Source organism: Octodon degus, unplaced genomic scaffold (genome assembly GCF_000260255.1).
Source record: "Octodon degus isolate 3935 unplaced genomic scaffold, OctDeg1.0 scaffold00036, whole genome shotgun sequence".
Taxonomy (NCBI): Eukaryota; Metazoa; Chordata; class Mammalia; order Rodentia; family Octodontidae; genus Octodon; species Octodon degus.
In genome coordinates this window covers 13283453-13310980 of record NW_004524612.1, presented here as the reverse complement: position 1 = coordinate 13310980, position 27528 = coordinate 13283453, and the positions used below count along the sequence as shown (strand labels likewise).

The following is a 27528-nucleotide window of genomic DNA, read 5'->3' as shown; positions in this document are numbered from 1 at the left end:
CTGACCACGGACAGAGAACGAAGAGGACCCCAGCCTCCTTTGTATGGTGTCTGGCCCAAAGGTTGGAGGTGGGGATACCCATGAATGGAGGCACAGGAATAGGGAATGTGCTCATTGGGGGACTCAGAGCTGTCCAGCAGCGCAAAGCAGCATCCAGAAAGCAGAGACCTTAACACAGGAAGCTGCCAGGTGGAGGCCAGGGCAGTGCCAGAACCCAGGAGAACCACCTCCAAATGGAAGAGGCAATGGGGAATGCAGGGCAGGACCGCGTGGGAGCCGAGGATTCTGCAAGCTGCCCTGCCTGCATCACAGGCATCCTGAGAACAAGAGCAAGCAGAAAGATCCGGCCCTTCAAGAACCACCTACCCAACCGCCCCCACAAAGATATTACCCAATGCCAAGAAAAAGCCAAACAACAACCAATTTGGGCCACTGGATGGTGAACACTATCTCTGGAGCATAATGCTGGCCACCTCTGACAGCTACCTTCCTCTAGCTACAGAGAGAAACCAGGGAACGGTTTGTATTATCTGCAGTGTTCCATGTACGATGCTGGGAGTTGTGATCACACTTTTCTTACTGGTTGCTAAGCATATTGTTACTAGGCGACAGCACTGAGATGATGCAGGAGGCTGAAGTCCTAGGAGGTGTGTCTGCTAAGAAGGGTTGGAAGGGGAGTGTGGTGGAAAGTAGGGTCTGCCAATTGATTTTGCTTTTTGGCTAAGTTTTGACAGAAAGGGAACACGGTGGAGAACACAGTATGAGGTTCAGCTCTCTTTCATGCTGTGCTATGTGTGATGTCTACAGTCCTCCGCTCTACCAGCTGAGCCATCGAAGAGTGCACTCATGCTGTGTTCTGGAAAAGCTCTCACTGCCCTGGGGAGTTCATGGAATGGGAGAGCTCAGGTAGCTCTGCAAGCAGAAGACCCTTCCAGCACGAAGAGGCATCCAGCCATGGAAGGCCTTGTGGGGCATTTCCAACAGGTGCTCAAGGAAAGGGCACCTTCTTCATGCAAAAGTGCTCGCAGTAGATGCCTTTGGGCAGCCCACCCTACTGCACCCAATCTTTTTGTCCAGGGGGGACATTTCTGGTCACTGTTATTGTTCTTTTTCTTGGATGAGAAATGGATTTCCATTTCCGTAAATGGAAGCTGGAGTGCCCAGTGGCAAAGTGCCTCGGACACACACCTTAGTCCAGAGCACCCAGGCTTGCGGCTACATCAGGCTCACTTTAACTTCAGAATCAGAGGGAACTGCCCCTAATTACATGTTAAGTGGGCAGTTTAAAGGCGATGTGAATTCTTTATATACCAGACACTGCCCAAGTCACTAGACGGGACTGAAGACAGATTTGAAAATAGGCAAGTCCGTCTGAGGGTTCCCTTGGAAAGCAAGGGAGGAGGGCACCTGCTGTCCCTCAGGGTGGAGTGGTCACTGTGAGGCAGTACAGGTCCCTGATCCTGACCCAGGTGTTGTGGCTGAAATCTAAGCAGAAAAGAAGACACAGGAAGCAAGAGAGAATGAGCAATAGTTGAGTAGAAGAAACAGCTCTCCTAGCAAAGGCATGATACATGACTACCACTTGGGGGACCAAGATGTCCCTGATATTGGTACATGCCTCCCTTGCTTCTTCACTGTGGCCTCTGGGGCTGTGGGCACCTGGTCCCTCCATGAACAGAAGCTCCCTTATCTGCAAGATGCACCCTCCTGTGAATGTGTCAGGCCTGTCATAAGCTCCTTCATCTTCGAGGCTAGAAGTCACCTCTGTGTCATAGAATCTTCTGCCCCCTGCCTGTCTCTGGATTTGACCAGAAGGTTAGTATAGAGATTATATACAAACAGGTTACCCAGTGGTCAGAATGTGAGGTCCACAATGTGGGGAAAGCAACCACTGCCCTTGATGAACAGCAGGAGCCACCCACAGCCACCTCAGGCCCCGTGTGCCCTCTCAAGGGAATCAGGTCTCAACAGAGCTGTTTTGGCCACCGTACTCTCCTCAGAAGGGACACTCCATCCCAGTGAGGGACAGCCCCTTGCCTGTGAGGCTTGTCTGCCTGTCAGCACAGGCAGGTCTATCTCAAGGAGGTGGCACCTTTGTTCAAATGCATGTAAGAAACGAAGAAGAAACCAGGTGTGGTGGTGTATGCCAGTGATGCCAGCCTGGGCTACTTAGCAACCTAATGAGACTCTGCCTCAAAATTAAAAAAAAAAATTAAAAGACTGCAGATATAGCTCTATGTGAAGCCGTGGGATCAACCCCCCAGCACAAAAACAGGGGAGGGGGATAGAAAAGTCTTCCTGGGAAAAAAACGATTTGTATAGAAATTTACTCCATTACATCACTGCAGTGAGAAGATGCAACTCAAGGGGCCTGGGCACGTAGAACATATTTGTTATTCTGCAAAACAGGAGACAGCGAGGAAGGAAGCCAGAGAAGCAGCGAAGGCAACACGCTCCGTGCTAACCCTCTTCTTCCCCCCTCCCTCTCTCCAGAGCAGAGCACAAATAATCAGTGTTCTGTCTGGTCTGTGACTTCTTGGGGTCACGGATAAAGGGACCAAGACTCATGCATTACAGTGATGGGGCCAACCAAGAAGTGACAGGAGAGGGTGGGCAGGGAGTCTAGAAGCAGCCGAGGTCATGGTGAGGCCCTGGAGGTACCTGGGCTGTGAGACTGGAAGACAGAGGAGGGGTGGGGCCCAGCTGCACTCAGTCACATACACTTCTGTGGTCTAATAATGTCGCACAGTACACAGAACACCCAAGTGGACTGAGCATTTAGTATGTGCCAAGGGCTTCCTCTGCACGAACCACTCATCTCCTCTGAGTCCCTGCAAAATCCTTAAGGAACCATTATTACCATCAGTTTTCATGTAGGAAGACCGAGGAGGAGAGGAGGACAAGTGTGTGAGGCCCCACGGCTGGGAAGGAGAGCGGCCAGCCCTTCAGCCTGAGCCTTTGGTCCCAACCCTTACGATCTGGCTCCCTGACCAACTGTGAAGAATCACAGTGGACCAACAGATCAACGCTCTTCCTTTGCACCAAGAAATTCACTGTTCCACATATAAAAGACGAAGAATGCCAGCTCCCAGCTGGTGCTGGGGAGGGTGGTCTGGGGGAAACACAGGGAGAGGGCCCCAAGGAAAGACAGCAGAGGCGCTCGCTGTGGTCCTGAAGTGAAAGGTGGGGTCGGGAACCGAGCCTGAGCATTCTTCCTCCAGCTTTCCCACAACACTCAGAGGGGGAAATTGTTTCCAAAGGTAAAGGCCAGAAGCAGAGGACAGTGGTAATGGTTACTGAGTTAGGTAGTAGTTGAAGGGCATTCTCAAGAATGCCTCAGTGAGAAGCCGAGCTGAGAGCACATTTTCCAAACTGAGTCCTTTCCATGCTGCTGCCATCAGACAGGTGTAAATAACCAGCAAAGGGAGCCAAGAGCAGTGACCCAGTGCAAAGGCAGTAGGTTCAACTCCCAACCACTGCCCACCTACCCCACAGTGAAGGGTGGTCATTCTTGGAGATGTTTCTGGAAGCCTCCAGGGCTTCTGGGGCTCATGTGAGGTCCACAGGCCAGGGGATCTCATCAGCTTGGGGGACACTAGTGACTTTGTTAAGAGGGGAACAAGGTGAGAAGTAAGACATGAAGGCAGAGTTGAGGAAGAAGAGCTACATCTGTGAGTGCTGAGTGCTGAGGGGAGCAGGGAAGACTTGGCTGCGCGTCCACGGAGAGAGCTGGAAGCAAGAGTTCCGGGAAGAGCCCAAGAATGAGGGGGGGAATCAAAAACTAAAAAAAGAAGGATCAATCATAAAGTGAAATTCCTGAGACCGACTTGCGTGCCTAAGGCACACGTTTCTTGCCTGAGGAAAACATTCCTAATACAGCTCTGGGGGTGGCAGTTCCCTGAGTGAAGAGATTAGTAGTCACCTGGGTGGCTGGGGAGCCCGCCGACTCTGTCTCCTGGCTGCATGATCTCAATGGGCAGATGCCGCCTCTTCCCCACCCCCAGGCCTCAGTACGTATAGTTTCAGAACAGGCTAGAGGGACAACTGTGCACTCCACACTGGTCCTGATTTGTCTGACTACCTCACTGTGGTCTGGCAGATAATGATGAAATGCCATCCCTGTAGTACCCACCAAATGGGCACAAGCACCCAGACTCTGTCCTCAGGACCCACAGAATTGGGAATATAACAAAGGATACAAGGAGACATAAGTACCGACAGAATCCGGGAAAGGTGGTGACACACAGGGTGGAGAGACGAACCTGTTCAGGTGCAAGGTGAGAATTACCAGGTGCAGGAAAGCCGATCTGAACAGAGACAACATTGGGAAACAAAACAAAGGCTAAGGAAGCTGCCCCAGGGATTAGGGCACTATAGGAAGACAGAGGTGTGCACGATGGCAAAGCCCAAGGTGACCAGGATGGACAACAGAGCCACTGTTGGAGGAAAACCAAAGAAGTGGAAGCAATGGCTGCCCAGATCCACCTGCAGTTGGGTACAGGAACATGTGTAAAGCTCTAGGAGGAGGGTCCCAATACCTACTACTAAGAAACGGAACCGGAAAGGCATTTGGGAGCCATCCTGCAGGCCCTCTGATTAGCATTTCTCCAAGTGTGGTCCCTGGGTCCCTTGGAACCTTTTGGAAGGACAACTCTCTGCTCCTCTTGCCAGATTGAAGTTTCAACGAACCTCCAGGAGATCTGGTTCTGACAACTTAAGAAGTGCAACTCCATGCTATGCTGGCAGGTCTGCGGGCAGCGTGCAGTCAGGGAAGTGGCTGCCACTGCTGGGGCTTGTCACACGGGCTTCCCTTGGCCGTTCTCCAGCCGAGCGGCCACATCCCTGGGGTCCTCTGCACCTGTACATTTTTCAGCAACTGATGAGATCCTCTGCTCCTTGTCTTAATCACCCAAATGGCCTGCATTCCCACTGGGCCTGGAGACTACCTCCAGATCTTTCTTTAGATCCTTCCCCTGACACCTTCCCAGATCTGCTTCCTGAGTACGAGCTGTGAATGCTGACATTTGCTGGGCTAGCACAGGAGACAAAGGGCACGGCGCTAGGCCCTGCCGTCCCATCATTCCATTTAGCAAGGCATGTTCTTGTGAAAAATAATTTTATCTCAAGAAAACATGTGCCAGGCATAACTGGATGGAACGGCCAAGTGCTGTGGGCGGGGGCTCTGGGGGAAGGTGGGATGGGAGGAAGCCTCATCCTTGCCCAATCGCTCTGCTTCCACCACCATCTTCTCTTCCTGCATATCCTATCTGCTCCAGCATTCCAGTCCAATTGCCCGTGCCAACTGTTGGGCAAAACCAGATGCTCAGCCGCCCCCTGCTTTCCAGGTAGTGTCCTCTCTGTGGCTCCCCACTCCTGTAGAGCAAGCACCTTCCACCCCTCCCACCAGAGGCAGGTTGCTTCTTGCTCACCTGGCCAAGTCCTCAGCTGTCTCTGCCCCTCCCCCAACTCAAGTATGGGAAAAGAAAGCAGGAAGCGGGCTCTTCCTTGGACCAGCCCTGGGGCCAGCTGTTGCCATCACCTCTCTAGTAGCTAGAAGTGCAGGTAGGTACAATGCCCAAGCTAGCAGCAGGCACTTAGTCTGTGTCCCTGAAGGTTGCACTTCCTACTGCTGGGCACTGACAGGGCCACGCTGACAGCCCCTGGCCATGCCCCAGAATGCCCGTCTGCAAATCTCCCACCCAGAGCTTCTCTGTGCTTGGCACAAGAGCTCCCCTGGCCTGGGGCCAGCATCTCCTCATCTCCAAAAACAAAAATCTCTCTTCCCTGTTAAAAACTCGCATCGCTGTATGTCCTACTCCCACATATCCCATAGCTTCCAGCTGCTTGAAAATAATGTCTAGTGCCAAGTCCTCAGAGTGAAGGCCTCTCTGCATCCTGCAGTGTGAAGCCCACCATGGTCCTGCCAGGCGCAGCCTCCCAAATGGACGGCAGTCTCCAGGGCCTTCCTATCTTACGCATGCTGGAAAGCACCTCACGACCCCCTTTCCCGCCTTGTGCGCTGCTATCCAGTCTTCAGATCTCCTGCCATCATTGCATCATGTGTGAAACCAAAGTCACACTTCTAAATTTCCTTTGACAATGTTGCGGCGTGGCCTTGGTGGCAGTGGCACCACTCTCGGGCAGCACAGTTGGCTTTCCTGTGATTGCACACAGTGCTGTTGCAGCTCAAGACAGCTCCTTGTTCACCTCTGGATCCCCAGTGCTCGCTTAGCACAGCACCTGGCCCGCAGTGCACTCAGTCAGCCATGGGCATCCACAGGGCATTTGCTCCACGGCAGTGGATGATGCACTCCACAAATGCCGCAGTCGCTTATCTGAAATGGCAGAGGATCTGCACATTTGCTTGCCCATATACATCCTCCTGTGTGCAAGGCAGGATTGAAAAACGTGTTGAAAGTGTACTTTATAAAATTATTACAGTGAAAGAGACTGCCATGAATCTGCCTCAAAAATCTCTTCAAACACACTTAGCCCATCACGCTTGCCACTTTCTGAAACAGTTCTGGAGGTCCTTGTCTGTGAATGTCTTTAGTTCCATTGTCCTGGCTGTCTCAAAGCCCTGAATTCATTCAAAATGTTTACCCTTCATGGTCATTGTCGCTTAGGGGAAGAGTTGGAACTTGCTGGGGGCTAGATCTAGTGGATAAGGTGGATGCAGCCACACTGCCACATTTCCACAAGCCTGCTTTTCCAATGGCTGGCATTAGGTAGCAGCATTCACTTCCCTTTTAATCACATCATATAAAGACACTGTTATGGTTTGTGTCTAGTTGTCCTTCCAAAGCCTCATGTAAGTTATGGGGCAGACAGGGCTGGAGGAACAGGGCGTGGCTTGAGGGGTGGGCAGAGGACCAGGGCGGTGCCAGAGTAGTGCGAACCCATAAACTGGCATCTTGTGCTCCCCCCCAGGTGGTGGTCTCTCTGAAGGTGTGGAGAGGATCATCTTGAACAGGGCAGCGCCCCAAACCCATCCTTTACACCCTGTAGCATGGGGCAGTGGTGTCTGTGATTGAAACCACCTCAGGCAGACAGGAGATGTTTGGAGAAGACAGAGGCACTGACCCTCTCTCCTGAGCAAACAAGCCTCCAAGGTCTTGCTATATAATTCAGGCTGTTTTACACTATGAAACCTCCAGTGACCATGAGCTAAATAAACTTTTTCTTCCCTCATTTTGAGTGTCAGGCATTTGTCCCAGCAATGAGAGAAAAGTAACTGAGACACTCACAAAAGAGGACTTACAGAACTGCTTCAGAAAGCCACAAGAACAATGGAATAAGTGTTCTCAAAGTGAGGGGAAATTCTTTTAGGGGCATTAATGGCAATGTGTCTTTTACTATTATTTTTTAAAATTTAAACATGCAATGTAGTGTTTGATCAGCCCTTGTACCTTAAGTCATCTCTGGATTACTTATAATACCTCATACAATGTAACTGCCATGTAAATAGTCATCATACTGCATTGTTAAAGGAACAAAGACAAGAGAAAACAAAGCCTGTACATGTTCAGTATAATGCAACCACCATCAGCCCAGCTGTATCTGCTGTTGATTAAACTGGCAAACGCAGAACTGGCAGAGACAGAGGATTCACTATGACATGGAGTTGGTGTCAGATTCACCATATCAAAGCCGCCAACACCATACTCTTGAAGAAGGAAGCATTACATCAGGGAAGAATAGGAAATCTTTCCATGCAGATGTTTAAAGCTAGGCGAAGCACCCACCTAGAGGACAGAGTAAGACTCGATCATAACACAGCACAAAGGAAGTGGATTAAAACTCTATGGAAGTGATCTGGGTGCTCTTCTGATTCACACAGACCTGAACCCCTAATTCCAGATGCACCGGGCATCATTCAGAAAGGAAGGAGTCCTGCCCCTGTCCCTAGTGCCCTCTGCTGCACTTGATCCCTAGCCATAGGAACCCACCTTTCTCTCACTGCCATGAAGGTTGTCAAAGAGTAAGGGTGACCAGCACCTCTTCCTCCTCTAGGATAAATCTTTAAAAGCCATCTCTCAAGTACTGGTGCATGTCTGTCACTTCTGTGTCTGCCCACAACTTCCTTTCTTATCTTCTTGCCTGATGTTCTTCCTCTTTCCTTTGCTCACTCTTGCCCCAGACTCTGCGGTTCCATTTGCTAGCTCACAGATGTCTCCTTGGAGGAGGACCAAAGGGGAAGAATGGGGAGGGAGTCTCTCTCTGTGAAATCTGGTGGTGAATCATGGCAAGTGAGTTCTCAGAGATGACCAGGCGACCCCACCAGAGAGGGGAGAAGGAAAAAGCACTTAGGACAGCAGGAACCAAGAATCCTTATGCTCATGAGGACAGTAGAGGACAGGGCTTGAACCCCAGGACATCCTTGTGTTGTGTCACATCTTTAAAAGTTCTGCCCTGGAGACATAGAATCCAGAGTCATGGTATTGATCTCTGAGCTTCTCAACCACATGCAGAGAGTGGACATCCTTAGGCTCCCTCTCAATTTAAAGGAATATGATAAAGATACAGCAGACAACAGAAGATGGTCATCTTTCTGATCTGTAACCACAAACCTGGGTTTCAAATTGTTTTATATATGACTTTATGAATGTAAATTAAAGACCGATGCCAGTTTTCTAAGCAGGAATTAGAAAATCCTGAGTAGAAAAGGAAACACTGGTGTGGCTACTTAGCTTACTGGCTTGCACTGATTCTCTTATTACTCATTCATTCACTAGTTCATGGTCCGTTCTTCTAGCCAGCCCATCACCCACCCACCTACTTATTTCAAAATGTCACACAGCTGAAGTACGAGGTGAAGGTCTCTGCCTCCTCAATCATCTCTCTGAAAGGAAGAACTTCGGCAGGCATCATGACACTCCCCTACAATCCCAGCATCAGGCAGCTGAAGCAGGAGGATTGCTGTACATTCAAGCCTAGCCTAGGCTACGTAACGAGTTTAAAACCAACCTGAACTACATACTGAGATCCTGCCTCAAAAAAAAAAAAAAAAGCTATGTAGGTAAGTCCTTAAACACCTTTCATATTTCGATTTACTCTTTTAAAAAAATTTTTACAATTTTTTATGTATTTATTTGGTACAAGGTCTCGCTATGCAGCTCAGACTCATAGTGATCCTCCTCTCTCAGCCTCCTGAGGGCTGGGATTACGATGTGTGCCACCATCGGTTCTGGTGGCCAGCACATCTGGCATGGCATGCAGTATTGGGGTTCAAACCTGGGTCCTTTTGCTTGCCAGGCAGGCACTTAGACCACTGAGCTATCTCCCCAGCCCCAATTTACTCTTTTAATTACCTCATTTCAAATGAAAACCAACAGTTTGGGAGAAATATTAGCCTGAAATTGCTTGAGTAGTCTTCTTAGTTTTGTATATGTACAAAAGTTACTTGAACTGGGCTTTGTGAAAAGCAAGAAGGGTACTATGATACAAATTTATTAAAGACACAGCCTCACAAAACTAAGTGTTTGTGTGTGTGTGTGTGTGTGTCTGTCTGCCTGTCTGTCTGTCTCTGTGTGTGTGTGTGTGTGTGTGTGTGTGTGTGTGTGTGTGTGTGTGCAAGACTGAGAACTAACCCCAGGGCCTCACGCCCGCTGGGAAGCACACTGTCATTGAATCGCGTCCCCAGACCAAAACCAAGTATTGAATATTGTGACTAAATCTTTAGATCATTTTTTAAAGTAATGAATTAAGTGGGTATAGTGCAGAGATAAAAAATGAATACTTTCTAAAGGATTTGAAGAGATGATTCCTTAAAACAGAAATATAAGCTTCAAATGTGCACGTGAAAGGCTACTCAGGATCACTGGTCATCAGAGAAATGCAAGCGAAAACCACAATGAGGTACCGATTCATCTCCACTCACGTGGCTAAAATCACAATTACAGGCTGTGGCAAGTCTTGACCAGAGCCTGGAGACCTGGGGCCAGCACACACTGCTACACTGCTGCTTGCACGTGGAGTGATGCAAATGTTATGGGAAGCAATTTGGTAATGCTCTAAATGTTAAATGTAGAGTTACTACACATGATTCTTTTTTTCTTCTGTTTTTAGAACAGGGTCTACAGGGTCTCACCACGTAGATCAGATTCGTAGTGATCCTCCTGTTTGCAGCCTCCCAAGTGCTGGGATTACAGGTGCGTGCCACCACGCCCAGTCTCCATTGCCTCTCAGTGTGCCCTGGAGGCGGGGCCGGCACGGCACACCAGGGATCAAACCCCAGCCACCACACTCTACCTAAGCAGGTGCTTTAGTCCGCTGAGCTATCAGGCTGGCCCTTACATGTCTTTCTGAAACTTCTAGCTAGAGGAAATGAAAATATGCCTGCACAAAAATTTGCACACGAATGTGCACAGTATTTTTTGCAATGGTTTAAAACTGGAGCCAACACAATGTTTATCGACTAGGGAACAGATACATGGAACGTGGCACATCCATAAGGTAGGATATTAATCATCAGTCAAAAAGGAATGAAGTACAGTTAGATGCTATGACATGGAGGAAACTTGAATACATGCTGAGTGAAAGAAGCCACTCATGAGAGATCATAATATTATATGACTCCACTTATGTGGAATGTCAGGAAAAGGCATATTCATAAAAATAGAAAGCAGACCAGTGTTGCCAGAGGACAGAGGGAGGAGAAAAAAGGGAGTGACTGCTAATGCTATGGGGTTTTTTTTGTTTTGTTTTGTTTTTTTTTTTTTTGGAATGATGCATTAGGTCGTGGTTAGTGGTGGTGATGGTTGCACCACTCCGGGAATATAGTAAAAAACACTGAATTGTACATTTTGAAAGGGAAAACTTTGTGGTATGTGAATAATATCCCAAGAAAGATGATACTAGAAGATAAACCTCTTCTGAGGTGATAAGAAGCAGCCAACTGGGTGATGTTACAGGCAGGTCCAAGAGAAACGCTGGTGGGAGGGTCCACGTGACACTAGGCACAGGCACTGAGTGCAAGGTGGGTGAACTATTCCAATGGCTCCTAACAGAGAGAAGTAGGACAATGCAGTATTTTTGAGTTAATGTATTATTTTATGTAGCATATGACTTAAAATGTGTGCCACTAAAATAATGTATTGCATATTATCCTTAAAAGTTCACATATTCAAATTAGCCTTTTCAAAAGGCTCTCCTCACTGGGAGATGGGGATGCCGTCTGCTCAGGCACACATTGTGCACAGCGACTGCCAGGTGTGAGAGGCACCAGGCTGCGCCCTTGGGATGAGACACAACTCTCGGAACTCTACGGTCCTGGTCTCTGCAGACCTCTAGCCTCATCAGTGTGAGCCAAAGAGGAGCTCAAGTTTCCGATCATGTTTACAAACAGTCTGTGAAGCTGATAACAGCATCCGTGAAGAGTCTTAATCTTTTGCAGTCACAGATTCCTTGGGGAGCCGGATGAATGCTGTGGACTTTCTTCCCATAAATATATGCAGGTGCTCAGAGGTGAAAAGGAAGCACTTGCTTTCAGAGAGTTCACGTACACAGTCTCCCAAAATGCCTTCCAACAATGTATATAACCCTCACTAAGATATAAAAGCCTCCCAAAAATGTATACCACCTTAACAAGGTATATAAGCCCTCCAAACGTGTATATACGACCCCCAGCAATGTATCTGAGCCTCAACAATGCACTGAACCCCAAGGTAAAACAACCTCCCAGCAATGGATACAGTACCCTCAACGATGTGTATGAGCCACCCCTCAACGTACAGATTCTCCCACAGTCCAAACAAACTCCCCAAAGTACACAACCCTCCAAAACGCCCAAAACGTATACAACATCTCCAACAACGTATACGAGCTTTCTAGCAATATATACAACTCTCAAGCAATCTATACAGCCCTTCAATAAAATATAAAACCCTGAAAAATGAATGTACTAGCCAGGTTATATATGGAGCCTCTCAACAATGTATACAGTCTCCTCACAGTGTGTACACCACCACCACAATACATGCTACTCCCCAAAACACAAACCTGCCATGCCCCAGGCTGGAAACCCTACTTCAAGATAGTGTTTCTCTGAAACTCCTCATACCTGTCCATTTCTCCAGCTTTCTTGACATGCACACACATGCACATGTGCACACACACACACACACACACACACAGAATGAGCGCCTCAAGGGCCAAAGATTTGGAATGGATTCAGATGATCTGGCCCCTGGAGATACCTTGAGGGTCCTGGAAGGCCCCAGAAGAGACAGGGAAGGGACCAGCAGACACCTGTCTCCTCCATCTCAACCCTGGAAGGGTCTACATTAACCTGATTTATATATTGTGTGTCCATTTAAGATGCACTTTGCAGAATGCTTTCCTCCATTAAAATGTCTCAGATCTCTTTATGTTACCAATGCAAAGCCTGAGTCTAGGAAAGGCTCGCTTAGTGACTCACCCAAGAACGTGCAGAGTGGTGGCAGTGGAGCAGCCCCAGGGCTCCCTGTCCCAGGGCAGGGCTCTCATGTCCTCAGGTGTCTCCTGGATGTAAACACTGCTGGAGCTGAGTGTTCAGCACACAGGTACAGGAAGTGTCTTTCCAGAGTCAGATAAAGAAGGTTGGCAGGGCCCGGAGACCATAAACAGGGAGCAGGGAAGGTCCCCTCTGAAGTGGGAGGAGCTAACACGCACCAAGAGGTCTCACCTCCTGAGCCGGAAGGAAGTCACAGAAAGCTCAGAGTCCAGCGAGTCAGCAGCTGATGTCTGTGCTCATGGCAAGGTTGAAGTCCAAGTTACTAGAGCCTGTCAATGCCCTGACCTGTGAGTTTCTCTCCTGTGTTCCCAGTGTCATCTCATCCTCTGCTGGGTGTGCCTGGGCCCCTCCTCTAGATCCCTAACTCCTTTCTAGGCAGGAAACCTCTGCCTCTGGGTGAGGCTAGGAAGTCATCCTGGCCCTGGAGGAGAATTCAAGAGGCTTGCATTGTAGGCCACGTGCTGTCTATGAGACGCAGGGCAGGGAATGAGGAAGAGCCTGTCTGTGTCTGCTTCAGGTGAGCCAGTCATGAGTGTGCAGGGATGGTAGATCACATTTCTCTGGCTCTGGGAAATGTAGTCTCAGTCTAGGAATTTGAGGGCTCCAGGGAGGAAAGTGGAATAAAAAGTAACCTGCTTTGGAGAAATTCAACTTTAGTGGCTACAGTAAGGTACTCCTTGAAGGGGTAGGCAGGACTGGGAGTTTCAAAGGGGGACAGGGCTGGTGTTCTGAGCAAGATGTGGGGCTCAGCAGCGATTTAATAGGCACCACAGCAGGCTGGCTGGAGTATAGGGGGCTTCTTTTGGAAGTTAGAAAAGTTGATTATAATCAGATTAAGGAGGGCACTAAATCATAAATTTAGGGGCTCTGGAATTGCCTATAGGCACTGGAGGAGCTTCCAAGGGATGAAAAGACAATAAATCCTTAAGAACTCTTAATATTAGGTAATGAGGTCTGGGCTCCAGTAGAGATCAGTAAGAGGGGAAAGAAGAAATAAGAGGAAGGAAGAAAGAAGCAGAGAGATTTAGTGATGAGCAAGACAAATAAAAGGAAAGATGTGGAGGAAGGGAGAGGAGGCCACAGTGTCCAACCCGAGTGTGTGGGCAGGCAACGGCTGCATGAAGAGCGGGGCTGCCAGAAGGGAATGGGTTGGTTGAAAGAAGGCAGTGCTCAGCTTGAGAGCTGCAGGGTTTAGGAAGGCGAGTCCTACAGACTTTGGGGGAGTGTAGGTTAAAATAAAGAGGGTGGGCCAGGAAGAGAAGGGGTGCAGGAATCCTCTGAACCCGGACGATGGATAAGAGCTGGCAGGTCCAGGTATAGATTCCTGACCCAGAGAGTGCCACAGCGAGCTCTAGCCAGACTGACAGTCAGTGCACACCTAGCCAAGACGAGGCCTGCATGTGTGGAGAGGGATGCATGTGTGCACTGGCACATGGGAGGGCAGGCTGCTGAGGAGAATGGCAAATTACTGACACAACCCGAACAGCCTGATGCTCCCCCAGGCCTGATCATTTTCAAATCTGCTGAAGAACCAATTTCAGCACCAAGGCATAGGGGCCTCCAAGTCATCCCGAATCACACAAGTCATTCAGAAGCACGGGCTGAACTTGTAAGTTTCCTACCTGTGTAAGTTTCCTACCCAGGCATAGTCACTCTCTCTTCTCTCTGGTCCACTCAACACCCTGCTGCCCCAGTCTGATCACAGCTCCTTCAGCAGATCAGCAGTTTTCCAGTGAAGCCCCACGGCTTTCCCAATGACATCCAGGCCTTGTCGCACTGTCCCCTCTTCTACGGCCCTGTGCCACCCAGGGCTCTGCCCAGAATGAGGCACTCACGCTGTGCCTTCCACCTCTCTGCTTTTACTCGCACTCTGAGCACAGAACCATCCCAAGTTCCCGCGCTGATCCTGGCTTTTCAGAGCTTTCAAATGTCACCTCCTGTAGGTAGCACTGTCACAAGTAATACCCAGAATCCACCTCTCTGCTCTCCAATCTCATAGCACTCGTGGGCAGCAAAAGTTACTCGTCTTCATGTGTTATGGTCCCCAGCAGCCTTTAAGGCTGTCGCAGAAAGTCTTTTGGATTTGGAAGGAAAAGAGTGCACCTTGACAGCACAGAACGTGGGGAAGTGCAAGAATACTGCACAATGCCTAAATGAGCTCTAGGCAAGGGGCCACCCCTTAGTACAGAGGACAGAGGCAACACTCAGATGGTATCTTCCTGACCTCGTTCACTTTTCCTGGAACAACACCTGTGCTATGGGGCTCTGTCAGGCAAGGCAAGTCTTTTTCTCAAGAACCCTATCGGAGGAGTAGGGCTATTTCTGAAAATGATGCAAACTGGGAGGCTTGGAAGAGCGGGGACTTCCTCAAGGTCACACAGCAGGCAGGTGGAAGAATCTAAGACCCACACCCCGGGACCTGGACCCTCTCTCCAGTTCCCCAGGCTGGATCGATGCCTAAGCCCAGGATGCCACGGTGCTGAGGAGGAGTGTGGGGACCAGGGGTTGGGGCAAGCCCCTTACAGATGCCTCAAGTGACACAGCACACAAGTGACAGCTCTGTGTGCCAGAACCACATCTAGTGCCAAGGTGGAGCAATGGATTAGGGCGTCAGAAAGTCAGCACCTGGGAACCTGCAGGAAGCAGAACTGGGGTGGAGCCTGAGCTGAGCCCAGAGGCTGAAGCAGAAAGGGTCAAGCGCTGTGTCCTCCCAGAGAACCAAGAGAAGCTTTGGGTGCTTAGGGAAGTGGGGAGGGGACAAGTATGCTGAAGTAGAAATGAAGACAAGCTGTTGTTTTAGATGGCCAGAATTACAGAGGAGAGAGGAAACCCCTGAAAGAACCAAACCCAAACTCAGGGTGAATATCCAGCAGGCCTGAAAGGAGACCCTCCCTCCTTCCACTGTTTTGGGGAGTCACAGAGTCAGATGCAAGTCTCCCTGCGAGGGAACAGTCAAGGGGGACTTCCCTAGGCATTGGTGGGAGAATGGCCCACATTGGAGGGATACTAGGACAGGAGACCAGAATTAAACCCCTCCCAAGGTCTAGCTCAGTGGTGGTGAACCTACGGCACACATGCCAAGGCAGGCTGTCTGTGTCATCATGAGCTCTGAAACGTTCGCCATCACAGGTCTACATGCTGGAGTGCCTTGCCTTCGCGGAGTGAGCACGCCAGATTCGGTGTGGGCACATCTCCGAACATAAAAGGGAAGGGATAGAACCCGAGATGGGGAAAATGTTAGTGAACCCCAGCCAAGATGTAAAAGAAGACTCATCCTTTCCTGGGTGTCGGTGGCTAATGATTATAGTTGCAACCACACTGACTGGCCGCCTTAGAGGAGGCCCACTGCCACAGCATGGAGCAAAAGGAAGAACTGGGGAGGGCCCAGAACCTGGAGTTGTGCCCACCCAGGCAGCCCGGATGGTCTCTAGAAAACAAATCTCGACAACTGTACCAATCTGCCACTGTATCTAGGTAGAAAGTGCATCTGCCTACCCAGCCTGGAGTCTGTTCTCTTAATCAAACTGTCATCATGAGTAATAATTATACCTTGGGAAACAGAATAGTGACTCAATGTGCTGTCCCTTCCCCCAACACCCCCCCCCGCCCCCGCTCAAAGCTTTGCGCACACAGCATGAAGAGGCCCAGGAAAGCGTAGCCACCATTTCCTCCCCTCCTCTCAGCTCTCTGAACATTTCACATGATCATTCAGATTCCAGGGCTGGTGGGCATCAGTTAACAGCCTCCTAGGGGGCTAAAGCACTCCTTAGGCCTGACTGTGCCCAGGCATAGTGGACTGGGAAATCAGAGGGTAGAAGTAGGTACTACTGAACATACTTGGTGCATGTGTATGAAGCACCCCTCGGGATAGTAGCTTTGCCTCTTAGAAAATGGCCTAAAGCTTCAGGAGTAAAACAGTTTCCCAAGAGCTCAGGTATAAGTGTCAAAATACAGAGAACAGACCCTTATACAGAACCTTCCCTATGGCTGTCATCAGACCGAATGTTTTACATTTTGTGTCACAGAGGTCAGTGAAGTATCGAGCTATCTGAGATATTAAAATATTGGACTAACAGTTCCATACTCAGTGGTAACCACAGCCACAGAGCCCTGGCCTCCTCCAGCCCCCCACTCCTGGCAACTGAGTGCACACTGAGGTGAGTGTGCACGGGCATGCACGGGCCTCACCACCCTGCTCAGGGTGAAGGCTAATGTCATCTCTGTTCATATGTTGAACTTTACTTCGGTCTACACCATCTTACAACCCCTCACCAAAGCCCTGTTGCCATTCCCATCTTACAGACGAGGAAGCCTAGGCTAAGGCGCTGCCCAAGGACACTCGGGAGACACCTGGGGCTGGGGCTGAAGCCCAGGCACACTGACTGTGAGCTGGGCTCTTGGCAACCTGGCTGCTTGGGCAGAAAATGCATGTTAGTGTTGGCAGTTCCCCTGCTCTTGCTCCTGTGCCCTGAAACTGGTCCAAACTACAAGAAACACCTGATGAGCAAGCCAGCCAAATTGTTCTTCCTCTGAAGAACAAGGTGCATCTCTGCTCCCATCACTCTCCAGGTGACCAGCCTAGAATCCCAGCCATTGGCTGGGCCAGGGTCACATGGTCTCAAGGCTCCAGGGACTGAGAGATCTTCCAGGCCAGGTCATCCAAGGACTTGGGTTTTCCCAAGGTCTCTGAACAATGGGACATGGACACAGACTGAGAAGAGGGGCTAGGCTGACAGGAAGGTAGAAGTCTTGTCCATGAAGAATGGTCATGACTGACTACTGCACAAAAGAGCTCATTCCCTAAAGATCTATTAGCTGGACGTAGCTGAGTTCAGGATGAATTAGGTGCACTCCAGCTAGGGTCATGGTAAGAATAATGTCTCCTGAAAGACCTGCATGGCTCCCCAACTGCACCCACATCTACAATCACTGTATGTCCAATGTTGTTTCCCTTAAGAACCCCCAACGGTCCCTAAGACCAAATGCAGAGAACACTAGGGACACATTCACCTTCTGTGCAGGACCTGGCGTAACCCTGACCATGCAAGCACACCCAGACAGTTCATTTGAACGTCTCATCAATGGCACCTCTAACTCTCTCAGGCATACAGTCCCCGATAAGTGCCACCCTAGCAAACTGGGGACAAAGTACTTACCACTGGGGAGGGGGGTGGTGAGAGTCACCACGGAAAGAGAGACCATTTATAGCCCAGCAGTTGCTACAAGGGAAGCACACTTTGCATTTCCTCTTTCTCTCAACCACTGCTGAACTGCCCCCAGGTTCTCTTTGAAGAGCCCCCTAATTTGTCCTCACAAAGGCTCTCCATCAGAAGTCAAAATGTGGTTCATGAGGTGCCCTTTCTTCGTCTCTCCCCAAGCTCCATTTTTCTAATGAGGAACTTCTTATAAAATTCAGAATAACGAAAGCCTAATTTCATGGTACATTTGTCATGTCAGGCACCTCGCTAGGAGTTTTATGTGGATTCTCCTTTCATGCCCGCTCATTCGCATTTCCCCTGTTAATTGGACCTGGGGTCCCTCCCTCTTTAAACGCCTGCCACCTTCCACACAGCAGCAGCATGTGGAAGGGTACGGACCCTCGCAGGCAGCCGGTCCCTCCTCCCACCCTACCTGGAGCTCGCTCCATTCTCTCCCTAGAAGCAGAAATCAACCCCAACACAGATTTCCCCTGAGACTTCCTGAGTGCTCCATAAAGGCAGATGGAATTAATTGAACCCCGAGCACTGCGTGGATGCCGCCTGGATCACCCTCTGGGAAGGTGTGCTAGCAGCACTACCACTTTGGCCTCAGCACTCACGGGCAATTTACACATAGCATCATATATCATCACGATCCTCCCAGAGACCTGGGTCAGTAAGGTCTGAGGTGCAGAGAAGCTACCTACTTTACATGGATTTGAATTCAGATCCACTGGGCACTGAAGTCTAATTTATTTCTAAGGTATCATCCTTGCCCAGCTGTATAGATGACTGAGGAATTAAATTTTTATTATTATTATAAATCAGCAAAGGAACCCCAAAGATGGAATGCAAGAGGATTGCTTAACAAGATAAATACATCTCAGGACTGGCACCAGGACAGTTCCCCGCCTTGCCTTCTGGGCAAATCATCAACTTCCACCTTCTAGAGCAGGGCTTCCAGGTCCATATGAGACATCGTTAAATTTGGATTTCAGATAAACAGTGAAATAACATCTAAGTCTGTCCCCAAGATCTTAAGGGCCATGCTTATACTGAAAGCAAAACATTCACTTATGCTTATTTGAAATTCAAATCTGAGTGCCCCAGGATTTGATCTGCCAAGTCCGGCAACTCCAACCCGAAGTTGAGGCAGGTGAGTCTCCTGCTGGTGCCAGATCGAAGCTTTGCTCCTGGAGGAGTTGCTGTGGTGCTGGCCTGAGCACAACTCCCAGGCCCTGGGGAACTTGACACTTTCCTCAGTCCCCACCCCACTACTGTGTTCAAGGCCCCTAAGCAGCCCTGCACCCTCACTGCCCCAGCCAACCTCTGGAATTCTGCGCTTTCCACCGGCCCACTACAGTCTCCCCTCTTTCCCTTGCCTAATTTCTATTGAGCTTTTGGTTTTCCATTTACAACCACTTCTGCCAGAAAGCTTTGTAGCCATCCCGGACCAGCTCTGCCCACCTTCCTGGAGCACTGGGCTCCCTCTGAGAAAATGAGTCAGACTCCGTCTCCCCACACCAGCAGAGCACTAGCCCCAGGCTGCAGGTAAGAGGGCAGGGGCTGTCCCGCCAAAGTTGGTCCTCTGGAGGGCACTACTTCCTACTGCCCTTCCACCCCAGTCCAGTCACCGAGACTCCCTCTCTCTGCCCTCCCCCACCCCAGCAGGTGTGAAAGCAACGGAGGGATATAGTGCAGCAGGGGCTCTTCAGGTGAGCAGGAAGCAGCCTGTGCTTGGCTTGACCTCCAAGCACACCTTACCCTGTTCATGCCGCAGGCCCTGCCTCAGTGGCTCGTCTTGCTGCTGGGCTGCTTAAAGCTCTCCTGACTCTGGCGTCCACGTCCCGGCTCAGGCCACCTCTAGGGCAAAACCTGGCCCCTTACAGAGCACGCAGGGTCTCACTCCCACGTTGGTGGGGGAGCTGCTGTGTCAGATGGCAGAGGGTTAGGGCAGGTGGCCCGGGCTGATGGGCCTCAGAACATCACCCATATGCTCCGCGTTCACCCACCCAAAGCTTTGCCCACGCACAGCCTGGCAGCAGGAGCCGAGCAGCACAGAACTTAACCCCTTCGGGCCTCTGGAAGGCAGCGTCCAAACAGCAGCGCTAACTTTAACGCCCAACACACACGGGCAGACACCAACACAGACCCAGACACAGTCACACACACACGCACACACGAACACACACGAACACCCCACTTGGGTTTCTGTGACCCCTTTACAGAACTCCCTAGCTTGGGGATTCATAAAATGACCCCCGGGGGGTGCAAAAATACAGCAGAGGAACAGGATGGGGAGTGGGACCCCAGGGAGTGTCCAGGGCAAGGAGAAGGGGGCAGGACAGAGGTCTGGAGCAGGAGCAGAAGTTGGACTCAGGAGCGAAGCCCTGCTGGGTTAGTGGTCTCTGATCTGACCCCTGGAGACAGGCTGGCTGTCCTTCTGTGCCCTCGCGTGTGGCCCCCGCCTCCCGGGGCCGAAGGGGCCGAATACATTAGGAGGACTGAAAGGGGGAAACACCCTTTCCCTGCAAACGAACTCCAAAAATAGAACCCCCTCCCCCTGTGGGACGCTAGCGAGCTCAGGGCGAGCTCTGCTTGGATTTTCCGGGTCGGTTGCTTGTTTTCCAGGAAGTCCTGGGCGGGTCCAGGTACCCCGAAAAGCCGGAACTATCGCCCCCTCCAACCCTTTCCACCTCGGCAAGCCTCCAAGTCCTGACCTGGCGCGTCCGCGGGTCACCGGAGGAGACTCACAGGGCAGGAGCGCGGGCGCGGCCACGGCTCCTAGTGCTCGGCCAGGTGAGTCGGGGGCCGCACAGGTACGGGCGCGGGGCGGCGCAGGGCGGCGCGGGCAGCGGCTGAGTAACCCGGCTGACAGGTTGGTGTTTTCCCCCTCCTCCTCCTCGTCGGTAACCACACCCCTGCCGCTCTCCTCCCCACTTCCTTAAAGGGTGGGGTGTGCTGTCTCTGTGTGCCTGCTCCAGCCTCTTACCATAAACTCTGCAATAGTCGCTGCCACCAATTCCCCTAGCTGCCCGGCTGACCTGGGGCCATCTCTGCGTCCTCCCGGCCCCAGAGGGGACCTCGGATGTTGTGGGGGCACTGTGAGCGGTGGATCCTCAAGTCCTAGGGCGGCGACGCTCCCTCCCACTCCCACCCTCGTGCCCGTAGTCCTTTGGAGGCCACACCTTCGGAGGTTGGCTTCCCGGTGGGTCCCCAGGCCAGCCTGCACCTCCTGAGGTGCTCGCCCTCCTCGCAGAGCATCTAGTGGAGACCGCTTGGAGCACCGGATCCAGCCGGGTTCCAAAGCCCCCAGGACCGGGCCCCTCAGCTGGGGCCAGGCCGGGTTGGAGGGCAGCGCAGGCACAGGAGAGCCAGCCTGCGCCTCACACTGGTGCTCTTCACTGCCAGGACAAAAACAACGGCCACTTCCTCACTCGGCCAGAGTGGGATTGGAGGCGGGACTCACCGGCACTTCGCAGCCTTTCTGCCTCAGGGCTGGCAAGAGTCCCGACTTTCTCCTGAGTGGGAGGAGGAGCTGGGCGGCGGCTCAGCGTCTCAGGAGGGCCCGTTTCCCAGCTCCTTTAGTGTCCGTCCTCCCCAGGCCTGGGGTCTGGATGTCATCTACAGTATGGTTTCTAAGGGGCACGGTGGAGTTGGGAAGCACGGTGCTGCCTGACGCCTTTGAGGGCCAGGCCTGTGTGTCCGAGTCAATGACATTTTCTTCCTCCAAACCCTGGAGAGTTTGAAACAGTCCCTCTCAGGAGCACAGGCAAGCCTCTCACTTTACTTGATTACTCCAGGGAGATAGCTCAGTAGAATAAGTGCTTGCCTAGCAAGCACAGGGTCCTGAGTTCAATCCCTGGTACCACCAAAAAAAAAAAAACAAAAACAAAAACAAAAAAAAAACAATTACTCTTAATTGTCCCCATCTCTGAGGAGAAAGTGGAGCCTGAGGTTCATTAACAAAGCCAGAAAGTCAGTGTTTCTCACGGTGTACTGGTGGGCTGTGGGCTTTAGCCCAGATGTCAGTCTACATAATGGAAGAGGAGAATGTGAAACCAGGGCCCACCTGCCCCGACGACGCAGCTCCCAACCCATCTTGGCTCATCCTGCTTCCGGACTCCACACATTCAAAGGCAGCACGAGGCCAGGCAGACTGCCTCTAGGGCAAGTCCAAAGGAGTAAGGTGAAGTTAGCAAGGAAGGTGTCGGGTGCTGAGGTGCGGAACTGACCACGCAGCAGGGAACCATCTGAGCACGCCGGGCAGCAGGAGCCCAACCCCTTCCCGAGCGGACGCAGATGGGCCCTTCAGTGAGTTGTGGGGTCTGCGTGAAGGTGGCGGCTTGGGAAATTAAGAGCAAGAGATGTGTTTGTGCGTGCTGCCCCCGTGTGGCCACAACGTGTAAACTACAGTCTCATCTACTGTCCCTAATTCTAGGGAAAGGCAAGTCTTAAGAGATTGTTTTCAGAGGCTGTTGAATTCAGCGAGCTGCAGAATCATGGGGTTTAAAAAGAACCTCCGAGAGTGGCCTATTCTGCTTTCAAGTGTTCTTAGTTTTTGCCCCTAAAAGACTAAAGTCATACATTTCTGTTACTTACCTTTTTATGAGCAAATGTTTTCTCTAGCTTGACTTTTCCAATTAGATGTTCCATTCGGACTTAATTGCCCCAGATCCAGGCCTAAGTCACCCATCGTATGCCTCCCAGCACCCCTCTATCCCTCCTTCCCCTTGAAGGTCTACAGGGCACCAACTGTGGCTGAGCTTTAGGAGTCGCCTGTGGTTTGTGTCCTCTGCCCTACTCCTGGCCATACACTCTCGAGGCCCTGGCAGCCTTCCAAGCATCTTTCCCTCCCACATGCCATCATCCCACCCTGGCTCATGATTCTCTTCGTCACTTGTATGGCCCTGGATGGAAGGGTCTTCCTTACCCATCCCCAGCCGCTGACCTGGGAGTCACGCCTGGAGCTCACGAAAGTGCCTCAGGGATGCACTTTGGGGATAGAATTGGAAGCTGCAGAAAGGCATGAGATTGTCTCACACAAGAGTAAAAGCAGGGAATGTAATGTCAGTCCAGCTCCCCCATGATTACATCAACCCATTTTATTAGTTATTGGGGACCAGCTCACCTTCATCCTCTCTGATATCATGGTTTATGTCTAGTTGTCCCCCCAAAGCATCATGCAGTCATTGGGGCAGCTTCTAGTATGATTAATTCATAAGCCAATGCTGGGATTATGGGTGTGAGTGCTGCTGGGATTATGGGTGTGAACGCTACACACACAGTCAGTGAGATGGAAGGGAGAGAAGCTTGCTCTCTTCTGCTGCAGCTACCGCCCCTTCCTTTTTGCTCTTGCTCTTTTGCTGTTTTCCACCACCAGGAACAGCTTCCCTCTGCCATATGCCACCCTGTCTTGGAGCCAGCTGATTATGGACTGAAACCTCCACAAAATGTGAGCTAAATAAACCTTCGCTTCCTTAATTCTGGGTGTCAAGTATTTTGTCCCAGCAACGAGATAAAAGTAACTGAGATAGATATCACAAGTTTTTTTGTTCCACTGCTTTAAAAGAAGGTTGTGGGAAAGACTGGGATATTCTTTCCCACAATTCAAATGGGGTAGGGTGACAGGAAGCTGGAAGTGAAATTCTTGGCCGGGAAGGGGAGATTGAGGGAGAGCAGTTGAAAGGGAAGGGGGCTGTTTTATGAACTGAGATGACAGACAGCTGGGCTTCAGTGCACAGGGGAAGGATCGAGTCCAAAGGGGAGAGGTTGCAGCCCTGGGTTGTAAATCCACCTCTGTGCTTGTGCAGCTCACATGCCCACCTACAGCTGTGCTTCCTCAGGTACCAGTTACTCATGGTCAACCACAGAAGGATGAGTAGAATAAAGTAAGGTATTTAGTGGGGGGCATAACTAGCTCTCATCTCTTCTGTTTAGCATTTTTTCTTTTATAATTATTTCTATTTATCACCACCCCTCTTTTGAGACAGGGTCTTGCTATGTAGCCCAGGCTGCTCTTGAGCCCACTATATAGCCCAGCTGGCCTTGAACTCATGGCAATCTTCCTGCCTCAGCCTCCCAAGTGCTGGGATTACACCTGTCTCTTTTAGTGACTTATTTATAAATTTAACTTTATCACAGGTGTGTACGTGCAGGAAGTTCAGTATGATCTGCGGTTTCAGATATCTGCTGAAAGTACTGGAACTTGTATCCTTCAGGTAACGGGACAACTGTATTTCCTAATCTAGAAGATAAGGATAAACACCATCATCTTTACCTACTTCACAGGCATTGTGAAGCCTAAATTAAGTGATGAGTGAAAATATTATAAAAATATTCTACTTGACTATTTCTAGAAGTGACAGGAATTAAACAGGAAAGAACCAGGGGGAGATACTCCACATGCAGTTGTCCCACAGATATAACTTGCTGGTTACAAATAATTTGCTATATACAGATGTAATTCCAATATATGCTAAGAACTTTCATTTGTTATTTGGTTTACACTACACAGTAATCATTGAGGAAGATGAAGCAGTTCCTACAGTATTTTATGGAAAGGAAGAGGAGGCTCAGAGAAGGAAGTGAGTGTCCACAACTACCCAGGCAGTAGAGAGCAGAGATGATTCTAAATCACTGATGGAATTTCACTTACATAATGTAAACTTACTGTTAAAATAAATTTTATTCTAAAGGAATAGTATGGTTATAAATGTTTTGAACCTAAAAAAGGACAAAGAAACAACTTGTAGGTACAATGACTAAATAATCTTTCCTCATCGAGGGATCTATTGCTAATTTAACCAGGTACTATTAAGTTCACTAAATGAATCACAACTGAGGCCATAATAAAGAACTTTAAAGTGGTTAGGATAGATATATAGTTACATTCTCTTAATGAATAGAATGATTTGTTCTAATGGTGTTTGTAAATAGGATATTATGTCCGTACCTTGTAGAGCAATTAACCACTAGGAAGAATGTATGCAATGTGTTAATTATTGAAACTGTCCTACCAATTTGATTTGAAAAAAATAAAAAAATAAAGAACTTTAAACCATGCCCTGCATTTAAAAAGGAGCCTTTAGGGGCTGGGGAGATAGCTCAGTAGAATAAGTGCTTGCCTGGCAAGCTCAGGGTCCTGAGTTCAATCCCCAGTACCACACACACACACACACACACACACACACACACAGCCTTTAGTCAACTCACAAAGGTGTCTATTTCTCTTTTCTTCTCTCAATAATCTAGTCTCATTTTTAGTTGGTCACGGGTTACCCAAAATATGGACTTCAGTTCCTGGTCTCCCTTGCAGGTATGATGGCGTGATTCAGTGCTGGGTGGTGGTTGGGGGTAGAAGCTATGCACGTGACCCCAGAAAGCATGTCTTTGAGGAGTAGTGAGCACACTGTCCAGGACTTTCCTTCTTCCTTCACCTGACAATAGAATCTGGAGAAGCCACCTTGGTCTATGTTGCCACAATAGCCATACCACACGAGAGATGAAGTCTGAGTCCCTAAGGCCGTCCAACTACCATGCTCACCCCAGGCACGGCCTGGACCTGGAGAACTTTCATAAGGGGAGAAGGCAACACTGAAGTCACTGCATCTTAGGCCTTTCTGCTGCAGTAGCCTGAACTGCATCTGTAATAGTTTGATAGAATAAGCAACATGCATTTGGTTGTTGCCTGGCATTCCTGGCACACAGCTCGTTTTTTTAAAAAAGAGAAAAAACAATGACATAAAATTTCAAAACAAGATGGGAAAATAACAATGGCTAATACTTTGCTTTTTATCTTCAAAGTAATTGCTCAGATTACAAGATATAATAAAAATTGATTAAATGGTATAGGCACAAACCTTTTTTTAAATAAAATATCCAAAATTAGTATAGCTATCTTAACTATCTTATATATACAATATACACAATATATAATATATACTCTCTCTATATAATATATATTTACTTTTACTTTTACCTTCATTCTTTTCTCCCTTCCCCATCCCAGTTTTTCTTTCCTTTTGAACAGTATCTTCCCATTTCTCAATATCTATTTTATATTTTGGATCTTACTCATTCAGGGGCTTAAACTATGGAGACAATATGATGTTTACACATGCAAGACTAATCTATTTTACTTATGACTATGGTCTCAAGTTATATCCATTTACTATAAAAGTCTGAAGTGTATCCTTCTTTATAGCTCGGTAGTACTCCATTATATAAAAATACCACATATTTTTGTCCATTTCTCAGTTGGTGGGCACTTCGGGTTGTTTCCAAGATTTGGCTACTACAAATTTTGCTGCTACATACATGGAGATATATATATATATATATATATATATATATATATATATATATATATAATCACTGTGGTATGATGTTTTCAGTTCTTCTGGGAAAATACCCAGAAAGGTATTGCTGGGTCAAATGTGACTTCTTCTGAGGAATCTCCACACTGATTTCTACAGTGGTTGTACCAGTCTGCCCTCCCACCAACAATGGAGGAGGGCTCCTTATTCTTCACAGCCCCTCCAGCATTTGTTATTGGTTGATTCCTTGGTGACAAACATTGTTTCTGGGGTGAAGTGGAATATCTCAAGTGTTGTTTCAATTTGCTTGATGACCAATGATATTGAACATTTTTTCACATATTTATTTGCTGTTTTTTTTTTTTCATCTGCTGAGTTTCTGGAATCTTGATTATAGTATGTCTTGGTGTAGCTTTATTTTGGTCATAGTTATTTGGAGTTCTGTACGCTTCATTTACTTGTATATCAAATTCTTTATCCATCCACACTTGGGAAAATTTCTGCCATGATTTATGTGAAGAGTTTCTGTGGCCCTGGTGGTGTTTCCAGCTTTCTCACCGACCCCAATCTTAGGGAGTTATTCTTTGCATCATCATATAGCTGTCGGATTGATTTTTCATGGTCTCTTACTATTTTTAAGATATATTTGCTTTCATGATCACTAGCTGCAAATCTGTCTTCAAAACTGACATTCTGTCTTCTCCTTCATTCAATCTGTTGTATATATTTTCAATGGAAGTTTTAATCACTTGGATTTCTGTTTAAATCTGTTTCATAGTTCCATTTATTTCCTAGGCTGGGCATGTTTTGTTTCCATCATTTTTCTAAGCTTATCTATTCTTTTATCTGTGTCTTCTCTTAACATCTTTGATTCTAAACATCATTTATCTTTGTACCTGAGAGATTACTTTCTCTAGACCTTTTTCACTTGTTGCTATCATTTCAGAAAGTTCTAGTATTTGACTTCCAATTTCATCTATCTCATTGTGTTTTGGGCTTGTTTCAGGTGGACTGAGGGCTTGGGATTGCATTTTACTCCTGTGTTCTGTCATTTTCTATTTTCTGCTTTTAGTATAATTTGTTTTCTATGTTGACACTTGCCAATTTCTTTTTTTTTTTCCTTTTTCTTTTTTTGTGGCATGGGGGATCAAACTCGGGACCTTGCACTTGTCGGTTTTTTTTTAAATTTTTTTTTTTTTTTTAATTTTAGGGAAGGGTCTATAGCATGTTCAGGATCTCACTACTAGATTGAACTCTTAGTAATCCCCTATTTACAGCCTCCCAAGAGCTGGGATTATAGGCGTGGCATGCCACCACGCCCAGTCTCACTTGCCATTCTCAGCATGCCCCAAGGGTGGAACCAGCACAGCAGGTCTGGGGATTGAACCCTGGCCCCTGTGCCTACTTGCAGGCCCTTTAATCCGCTGAGCTATTTGGCCAGCCCCCACTTGCTGATTTCTTATGATAGCTTTATCACTAATATTTAGGCTTCCCTAGGAGATGTCCGTTCTTCAGGGAT

The 27528-nt window shown here is 48.9% G+C and overlaps 1 protein-coding gene across 4 annotated transcripts in view; it reads right to left on the bottom strand.

Annotated features, from left to right (window-relative positions):
- Positions 1-27528, bottom strand: part of Ptk2b (protein tyrosine kinase 2 beta) — a 129166-nt gene that overhangs the window by 90750 nt on the left and 10888 nt on the right. For 2 of the 4 annotated variants that reach the window (XM_004630687.2, XM_004630688.3), the window contains exon 1: positions 20412-20593. The exons of 1 other annotated variant lie outside the window; for it this stretch is intronic. The gene's annotated coding sequence lies outside the window, so the exon portion shown is untranslated. Of the gene's footprint in view, positions 1-20411; positions 20594-20683; positions 20708-27528 lie in introns of those variants that run through there. One more of the 4 variants, XM_023714727.1, reaches the window with a different exon arrangement.